This window comes from Eubalaena glacialis, chromosome 19 (genome assembly GCF_028564815.1).
Source record: "Eubalaena glacialis isolate mEubGla1 chromosome 19, mEubGla1.1.hap2.+ XY, whole genome shotgun sequence".
In the NCBI taxonomy this organism is placed as follows: domain Eukaryota; kingdom Metazoa; phylum Chordata; class Mammalia; order Artiodactyla; family Balaenidae; genus Eubalaena; species Eubalaena glacialis.
This window is the reverse complement of record NC_083734.1, coordinates 51,036,271-51,046,145: the sequence shown is the minus strand read 5'-3', so window position 1 is coordinate 51,046,145 and position 9,875 is coordinate 51,036,271. Positions and strand designations below refer to the sequence as shown.

General features: G+C 46.8%; 1 long non-coding RNA gene and 1 other non-coding gene across 2 annotated transcripts; one reads left to right on the top strand and one right to left on the bottom strand.

Moving 5' to 3' along the window:
• Nucleotides 1–1,800: 1,800 nt before the first annotated feature.
• TRNAM-CAU (transfer RNA methionine (anticodon CAU)) lies at nt 1,801–1,872 on the bottom strand. Its single transcript has one exon. It is a non-coding gene; the product is annotated as a tRNA-Met (tRNA).
• Nucleotides 1,873–7,859: 5,987 nt separating this feature from the next.
• On the top strand, nt 7,860–8,946 carry LOC133080587 (uncharacterized). The gene is made up of 3 exons (XR_009698547.1): nt 7,860–7,930; nt 8,028–8,091; nt 8,707–8,946. It is a non-coding gene; the product is annotated as an uncharacterized LOC133080587 (long non-coding RNA).
• The last annotated feature ends 929 nt before the right edge of the window (nt 8,947–9,875 follow it).

Below are 9,875 nucleotides of genomic sequence, written 5' to 3'. Positions count from 1 at the left end.
GCTACACTGAAGCTGTGAAAACCCTGGCTTTTTAACTGGGAAAAAGTGTCTTCTTTCCCGTGTCCCTGTAAAAAGTGTTCCACATTAGTTTTACATGGATGTTTCCAAAAGCTTGATGAAAGAACTCAAGCACAGCGTTCTAAGAGTGAAGGGTAGTTACACTCAGTGAGTCATGCAAGTAGTGAATTGTATGTGACATAAAGCACTAGTATTTCTAAGGCTACATTGAAGCTGCCAAAAGCCTAGATTTCTTCAAGGAAAAACCGTGTTTCTTACCGTCTCCTTGTAAAGACTTCCTTTTAAATTAGATTTATATAGACTTTTCTTACAAGCATCATGAAAACTTTTAGGCACAATGTTCTTTGAGTGAAAGGAAATTATTTTCAAGCCGTACGTTTTAAAGACAAGGAGAGCAGGTACCAGAACGGAAGTCTGATTTTTAAATTGAAATCAAATTGCACATACACATACATGCACGTGTGCACACATGTATATGTGTACATACACGTGTGTGCATATATACACGTGCATAACTATATGTGCACATATACATACATGTGCACATACCCATGCATACACATACATGGACATATGCGTGCACACATACATACGGGTGTGTGTATGCATATACACATGCACACGTGTATATACGCATACAGTGCATGTGTACACATACATATACACTGACGTGTGTACATATATGTGTGCACATACATATATACACAGGCATATGTATGTGCACACGCACATATACATGTGTACACGGACATGCACATGTAAGCATATAAGCACATATACATATATACACATACACACATAAGCATATACTTGGGCACACGACCTATGAAGTATTGGTGTCAGTGAGAAGAGCAGGTGCACTTGTGGGCAGTGTCACTCTCAAGAGCCTTTCCTACGACAGTAGCCACCCAGGGGCCCAATGGGCAGTACCTGAATGGACCCTTTTCTGCGTTTGCATGAAGAGTAAACAGTCCGCACTGAAAGCTCGTCAGTGGAGAAGATTAAGTAATTGTCTGTCCTGACATGGGATTCTAGAGGTTAAATGTGCATGATGGGACATCTCAGAACTAGAGTATGAGCCCCTTTGGTCTCCTTTTTTTATTTTATTTTTTATTTTAATTTTTTTTGGCTGCGCTGTGCGGCTTGTGGGATCCTAGTTCCCTGACCAAGGAATCGAACCAGAGCTCTCGCCAGTGAAAGCTTGGAGTCCCAACCACTGGACGGCCAGGGAATTCCCCTAGTCTCCTTTTTTTAAAGCCAAACTGGGGGGCAGGACGGGAGGAAGGACATTAAAAAGAACAAAGAGATCAGGAAATCCCTAACGTGGCTCCCTCTGGGGTGGGGGGAAGGGGAACACTGGTGATCAGTGGACTGCCAGGGTCTCAGAGTTACCACCTATCCTGTGCCAGACTATGTCCCTGTGTCCCACTGCTCGGGACACAAGAGAGGGAGACAAAATGGTCACAGGCAAAGCAGGTTCTACCGAGATTTGAACTTGGATCTCTGGATTCAAAGTCCAGAGAGCTAACCATTACGCCTTAGAACCATATGCCACTGTGTCCCTTTGCTGGCCACCCTTGGCCTAAGTGCCCCTAGGAAGGGACAAAAGGGGTCCACAGGTCCCACTGAGATTTCGACTCAGATCCCTGGACTCAGAGTCCAGAGTGCTAACCGTTACATCATAGAACTAGCTGCCACCCCTGGACACCAGGGTCCACAGGCCGACCTTGCCCCACAGCTGGGGACCCAAAAGCCAGATATAGCAGGCAAAATGTAAGCTCATAGCAGAGGATGGTTTCGATCCATCGACCTCTGGGTTATGGGCCCAGCACGCTCCCGCTGCGCCACTCTGCTGTAATGTCCTTCCCCCTGAGCCTGCCTGTAACAAGCCCTACAGCCTCCCTGGGGTACAGCCCAGAAGACAAAAGAAAAGGGGTGGGGGGAGGGCGTCTCCTGCAAGTGCCCTTTTAAGAATAAAGTGGATTTTTGCTCTCCCTCCCTCAACTTCTTACCCAGAGAAATCTCTGAATTCACGTCCTTTTCTGCTGTTTAAAAAAAGTCAAGAAACACAACCTTCAGCCCAGAGTGTCTTTGGACAATGGTGGCAGGTTCTGTATTGCAGCGATGCTGGTTGGATTTCGGAAAACAACAAAAGCAACGTTTCTCCCCATCATTTGAAAAAGACTCCTAATTTGTCCCAATTATCAATAAACTATCCTTTTAATTCGGCTTCTTCTCTTGACCTACTTCTTCCCCATGGCCAAGGAAGCTGTTTTATCCATACAAAACTGCTTAAAATTAAAGTGTTATGAAATCTTGCTGTTCAGCTTTATAATTTGAAGAAAAAATTAAAAATAACTTTGCATTTCAAAGAGGTAGAAACTATTCCCCCAAGAACATTCTGGATATAAATCCTTTGGGGGAAAAAAATCGCTGAATTTGTGCTGAACCTTTTCATGTAAAAAGTGTCCATGGAACTTGCCGTTGCAGATAGTAGGGTGTCTCCTCTCTCAAGCCAACAGAATCATCAGGAAAAATAAACACAGAGACTGAAACTGCTGGAGTTCTATGGCCAGACTATGAACACCAGGGCAGTCAAAGGACATGGAACTATTTCTCTTTTTTTTTAACTTTTTATTTTATATTGGAGTATAGTTGAATAACAATGTTGTGATAGTTTCAGGTGTACAGCAAAGTGATTCAGTTATACATGTACCTATTATTTTTTCAAATTCTTTTCCTATTTAGGTTGTTACATAATATTGAGCAGAGTTCCCTGTGCTATACAGTAGGTCCTTGTTGGTTATCCGTTTTAAACATAGCAGTGTGTACATGTCAGTCCCCAACTTCCTAACTATCCCTCCCCACCACCCTTCCCCACTGGTAACCATCAGTTCATTCTCTAAGTCTGTTTCTGTTTTATAAATAAGTTCATTTGTATCATTTTTCTTAGCTTCTGCAATATTTGTCTTTATCTGTCTGACTTACTTCACTCAGTGTAACAATCTCTAGGTCCATCCATGTTGCTGCAAATGAGATTATTTCATTCTTTTTAATGGCTGAGCAATATTGCATTGTATATATGTACCACATCTTCTTTACCCATTCATCTGTTGATGGACATTTAGGTTGCTTCCATTTCTTGGCTATTGTAAACACTGCTGCAATGAACACTGGGGTGCATGGAACTATTTCTACAAGCAGGGTTAAATGAAGCCACAGGCACGGTATGCAGTCCCACACTGGCCACAGCGCTGAGCCGTCAGAATTCCAAGGCCTGGAAGCTGGAGTTCCTGGACCCAGTGAGAACAGGAGCTGTGGCCTTTTTCCCTAGCAGGTTGTGGACCTTCAGCTAGGCAGGGAAGAACTGAGGAATACCCAGGCCTTCTCCCCCCTCCCCCAACCTCTAATCTCCTTACCAGTGCCTCTCATTGGCTGCAGCCACTCAGCTCTCTTGCCCTCCAGCTTCCTGTTGGTCTTAGGGAAGAGGAAGGTAGTGGTGGATCTAGAGGGGAAGCAGAAGACACCCAGAACTGCAGAACACAACTAGAATTGTGACGTACAACCACATTGCCAAGGGCTCTGAAGGGAGAGCGAAGATGAGGGAGGAACTTTAGCAAAGGCCTGGGCAAAGCTACCAGGCAGGGACTTCTGCAACTTTAGTGACACATCCAGCACAAGAGGCACAAGGGGCAGCCCCTGGCTCAGAATATCAAGACAGACCGGCAGTTGCCTTGGGGTATAAGGCTCCCTGAAATGCACCCACAGGGCTGTACCGTGAGCCTGAATCTCCACCACCCGGGTCTAGGATATTGTCTGAGTCTGATAAATCTAGCCATATAGGTACACTGTGAGGCAAAAAGGTGGCCACTGGGAGAAGACAGGGGGAAGCCCTCTGGGCAGCACATCTCATCAATGCCTCAGGCAGGGCCTGAACAAAATCACATTGGAGGGTTGGGGTCAAAGCTCTTTGCCAGTGAGGTGTGGGGATGGACTTTTCTGAACAGGTCCAGAATTTGAGAGATTCATATTCCACACAAAAGCTCTTCCAAAGGTCTCTACTGTGGGAAAGGCTGAACCAGGTGGCCTAGGTAACCTGCAGATATCTGTCAGACTCCTTCTTCAGCCATCCTAGTGATGCTTGCTTAACCGTCGGACCGAATTGGCCATGGGGACAGGGAAGGAGACTCTCCCACTAAGCCTGCCCTGCCTGACTCCCACGTACAAGTTTTAGTGGCCAACCCTAAATCCCAATATTGGCTGCGGGGCAGAGCGGGCAGCCAGCCACCTGAGGGTGAGGCCACGTCGGAACAGACCCTAATTCCGGACCTGGACTTATTTGCTTTCCATTCGGGCACCCCACTGTCATCGCGCCCTTCACAACACCGCTCCCAGCAAACCACGGGGCTTTACAATGACAGGTCTCTGCTCGTGGGAAAGGATTTCTCTTTTCAGTACCTCACCACCAGAGGCAGTGCCCTAGAAAGGCGCGTCAGCGCCTATTTGTTTCCTCAGCACAGCTGAGAAGGGAGAGCGCAGGACCAAAGCGAAGGAGCGCTCCGTTCCCGCTGACAATTGTGCCCAATTGCTCGGCAGGAGGCCGCCTCGCTTTCCGCCTTAAGCCCCGTCGAACTCGGGGCCCCGGGCCCACTGCCAAGCGTGGCACCCGCTCCACTCGTCGCCGAAGGAGGCGGCCACACGGCCCCAGACTCAAGCCAGGACCTCGCCAGGTCTCGGCGGAACCCGGTTCCTCCCTCTGCACGGCGTCGGCGGTCACGTGGGCGCGGTCACGTGGGGGGGGCCGTCACGTGCCCTGCGTAAGTCAGCGTCAGGCGGCGGCGCTGCTGTCTACCCCTGGCGGTTGCGTATGTTTCGCATCTAGTGGCGTGGGTCGGGGACCCTGGTGGCCGCGCTGGGGATAGGGCGAACTCCGGGCCTGCCCCCTCCATGGGGCCGCGCTGATTGATGCCCCTGCCGTGCAGACGCTGCGCGCTCCCGATCGGGCCCCAGGTGCCCTGCTCCACGGAGGGCACAGGATGGGTGGGGTCTCCAGCTTGTGCAGTTTGGAGCTCCCTTTTTAAGAAGAATACGGAATTAGATACGAAGGTGAATGTTGATAAGAATAAGTAACCACAACAAACTGCAAATTATACACAGCTGATTAATATCACAAACTTTAAACAGTTAAAACATTTCACTAGGACTACCTTGGTGGCGCGGTGGTTAAGAATCCACCTGCCAAGGCGGGGGACACGTGTTCGAGCCCTGCTTGGGGAAGATCCCACATGCTGCGGAGCAACTAAGTCTGTGCGCCACAACTACTGAGCCTGAGCTCTAGAGCCTGTGAGTCACAACTACTGAGCCTGCGGGCCACAACTACTGAAGCCTGAACGCCTAGAGCCCGTGCTCTGCAACAAGAGAAGCCACTGCAATGAGAAGCCCGTGCACCGCAACGAAGAGTAGGCTCTGCCCGCCGCAACTAGAGAAAGCCCACGCGCAGTGATGAAGACCCAACACAGCCAAAATAAAATTAATTAATTAATTTAAAAAAATTTTTTAAATAAAACATTTCACTAGTTAACTGCCTAACACACCTCATATATTTTTTTCTTATTTTTTTTTTCTTTTAGTTGCATCATGCGGGATCTAGTTCCTTGACCAGGGGTGGAACCCGGGCCCCCTGCACTGGGAGCGTGGAGTCTTAACCAATGGACCACCAGGGAAGTCTCAATTTTTTCTAAATTTTAAAATGCAGACCTTAATTGCTCCTTCATATGGGAATGATTTGGTAATACTGTTTTTATATGGTAAATAGATAATTCAGTCTTTTCTTTAGCAGGGTTAATCAAATTTTGCTTTTTATTATTAATAGTTTAGAAAAGATTGTCCAGAGTTGCATTCTTTTGATGATGTTACATACTCTTTCAGGGTTGCCATCAGACTTGGCCAAACCTATCCTGTATGTCTGGAGGCAGGAAACCACATCTAATCCGTGGTGGCCTCACAGTGACTTGTTAGGAGCTTTGTGTCATGTATTTCATGATTTGTATTTCATGTCAGACCAGGAAGAAATGGAAAACACTTTCCATGTTTGCTTTCCTCATCTTCACAAATCGGATCGCATACGTTCTGTGTGTTTCCGACCTCCTTACAGAAGGAGCCTACTCTGTTTTTATGTGATTTGTGTGTGGCCCAAGTAAACATGTTCTTGTGCTTTGTGCAGTCTTCATGATTTTTGACAGTTCTAAAGACATCCACTGATGTGAAAGTCTGTCTGATGTCAGTGATGTCTGTCTTGTTGAAAACTACACAAGCAAAACAATACAGGCAATGTTTAGTCTTGGAATAGGCTAGTCAATATCCTGTTAAAAAATAACTTTCAAATGTTTTTAAGAAGCATCTTTTTTGTCTGTTGTACCTTGATTCTTTGTAAATGGAATCATAATTTTGAACGAATGAATTTTTCATTAAACAGGGTTGGGGGAATTAGTGTTCATTCTAACAGGTTTAGTGAAGTAATCAATGAAGTAAAAAATCAGTGGGTGGGGCCACCTGGTGTGTCCTGCTGAGTGGACTGGTTGTGGTTTTCTTTTCTGTTACCATCATCTTCCTTCTGCTTTTTTTTCCTTCTGTTTTTTTTTTGTTTGTTTTTTGCTTCCTGTTTAGGAGTGTTCTGACTCTCATAATACCTTTCATCTCTGTGTTGTCATTTTCATTACCCATATTTTCTTAGATGTCATGATTCTTTCCCTTCATGATTTTGACCATTATCGTTTTTAGTTTCCATTGTGTTACATTTGTTTTGATATTTTGAAGTTTCTACCAGACTTTTTCTTTCGTTTTTTTTTCTTTTTTTTCCCCTCCCTTCCAGTAAAATACTTCCTTCTGTTTGAATTTTGATATGATCAGTAATTCTTTAAAAGTATACAAAGTTAATCTGAATTTAAGGCAAGTACAAGTACAACTCAAATGCATTTTTTTATTGCCCCTACGTGTACTGAGCTCCATGACTATGAAATAAAATAACTGTACACCACATACAGTGATTTACAGGTGAATGTGTGAAGGAGTTCTATCATAGGAAAACACATTTCTTCAGGCCCTTTTGCTGTGTCATATGAAGGATGAAATGAGTTCATACTGACGTTTCCAGCTCTAGTCCAGCTTCATGGTTTCCACGTGGTTTCCTCCAGCCTTTCCTTGCTTCTCTGTAACTCACTCTCCAACATGAGAAATCTTCTTTGCCCACTTTTAAAAATTGTGGTATTTGATTTGTTAGAGGCAAGATCCCTGTCTTCTCATCTTTTTTTTTTTTTTAAAGATATGAGACAGTATTTTCCATATAGTTTTTTTTTCTTTTTTTTTAAATATATTTATTTTTGGCTGTGTTGGGTCTTCGTTTCTGTGCGAGGGCTTTCTCTAGTTGCGGCAAGCGGGGGCCACTCTTCATTGCGGTGCGCAGGCCTCTCACTGTCACGCCTCTCTTGTTGCGGAGCACAGGCTCCAGATGCACAGGCTCAGTAGTTGTGGCTCACGGGCCTAGTTACTCCGCGGCATGTGGGACCTTCCCAGACCAGGGCTCGAACCTGTGTCCCCTGCATTGGCAGGCAGACTCTCAACCACTGCGCCACCAGGGAAGCCCTTCTCATCTTTTTATTTCCTAAATGAAGCACAGTGTCTCCTACAGATGTAGCTCTGCACCGATGTTGAATTGACATGTTTAGCTTTGATGTTTACCATCAGAATTCTCTACAAAATAGCTGCCTCAGCTTCCATGCTCATGTCCTGACTGCCTGCTTCCTCTCTATTTCTCATCCTTAACCCAGGGCCAGCAGGATGAGGCAAGGTTTTCGTCTTGGTCCTCCGTGCTTCACATAAGCTCAGAGAAGTTTTCTGCATGGGCCAATGGACAGTAAGTGATTGGAATAATCATTCACTCATTATGTCACTTTCCCAAACTTACTCTGCATCAGGCCAGTGCCAAGCCTAATCAGGAGCTCCAATTCCAGGCTCAGAGTCCTGTTGGGATAACATGTACGCAATGACTGTCCCAGACTGCAAGCTGGGAACCAGGTGGGTACCAAGCGGCTTCGAGGGAGGAGCAGTTCTCACTGCATGGCAGGTGGCCGGGGCGGCTGATGGAGGTGCCATGGGAGCCGGGTCTTGCATTTGGGTGGCTGGGTGAGCATGTGAGGAGAGGGGGACCCGGGGAAGGGGGCTGGCCATGTGTGAGGGAATGTGGGCTGCTGGTTCAGGTGAGGAGTGCTGAATCAAGGCTGCCTCCCCTCCCTGTCCTGATGAAGGCAGGGCCCAGGTCCCCTTTGCTCCCTGTGGGCCTGGGCATCCAGCACTGGGCCCAGCATGAAGCTGGAAATAGGAAATGTTTGATGAGTGGACAAGCTAGTGAATGAATGAATGAAAGAGTGAATGCATGAATGGGCAATGAGTAGCCCATGAGTCAAAGTTAGCCTGGAGGTTTAGAGCTCAGGAGATGGGAGGACCAGAGATGCCCAGACAAATTCTGAGAAGCCACAGCCCAGGTTGGGTGGGGCTGGGGCTGGGGGCCCTGAGTCGAGGCGATAGAAGTTCCTCTGTTCAGAAATAGCCTTTAGCTATTGAATCCTTGTCTGTCCTACTGTCTGTGTTTTGCATGTTTTCCATGTGGGCTTTGGGGGACACTAACCTCAGCACAGAGATCCAGAAAGGTCACCTGGAGGAGACTTGGCTGGATGGCCGATGCCAAGGGCAACCGAAGATGGGTCTGCATGTGGCTGACCATGGGACACCAGTCACTACAAGGGGCACGCGCCTCACACCTTCATCCCCTGCTCCCAGGCCATCCCTGGTGTTCTTCTCAAACTTAGGTAAATGTGGCCTGTGGTCCAGTGGTAAAGGATCCGCCTTCCAATGCAGGGGACGTGGGTTCGCTCCTTGGTCAGAGAACTAAGATCCCACATGCCGCAGGGCAACTAAGCCCACGTGCCACAACTACTGAGCTGTCGTTCCTCAACTAGAGCCCATGTGCCCTGGAGCCTGTGCGCCACAACTAAACTAGAGAAAAACCTGGACACCACAACTAGAGAGAAGCCTGCACACCACAACAAAGAGCCTGCATGCCTCAACGAAGATCCCAAGTGCCACAACTAAGACCCGACGCAGCCAAAAATAAATTAATAAATAATAAATCTTTTTTAAGAATGTGGCCTAGAGCACAGAGGCACACAAGACAGCTGGAGCAGGGCCCCCCTGCCCCAGGGCACATTCTGAGGGCTGCCTTTCTGGGAGCATTGCCTTAACCCAGGAGGTAAGTACAGTAAATCCCCTACGTACGAATGAGTTCCATTCCGAGAGCGTGTTCGTAAGTCCAGTTTGTTCATAAGTCCAACAGGTTAGCCTAGGTACCCAACTAACACAATTGGCTATATAGTACTGTACTGTAATAGGTTTATAATACTTTTCACACAAGTAATACATAAAAACAAAACACAAAAAATAAAACATTTTTAATTTACAGTACAATAGAACAGCTGGCATACAGGGGCTGGCATTGAGTGAACAGGCAAGAAGAGTTACTGACTGGAGGAGGGAGAGGAGGTGGGAGATGGTAGAGCTGAAGGATCATCAGCAACTGGAGACAGAGGGCAAGCTGCAATTTCACTCACATTGATGGAATGCACTTTGGAATCTTTGAAAGTTTGCAACTTGAAGGTTCGTATTTAGGGGACTTACTGTACACATAGCCACATATGTAATGGCTTCTGTGACGTGTGAAGAACTATGCAGGGACACACCCAAGGACCCCCTTCCTGCCCCCAGGTGTACAGAGAGTGGGAACATGCCTCCCCCTGTTTCCAAAG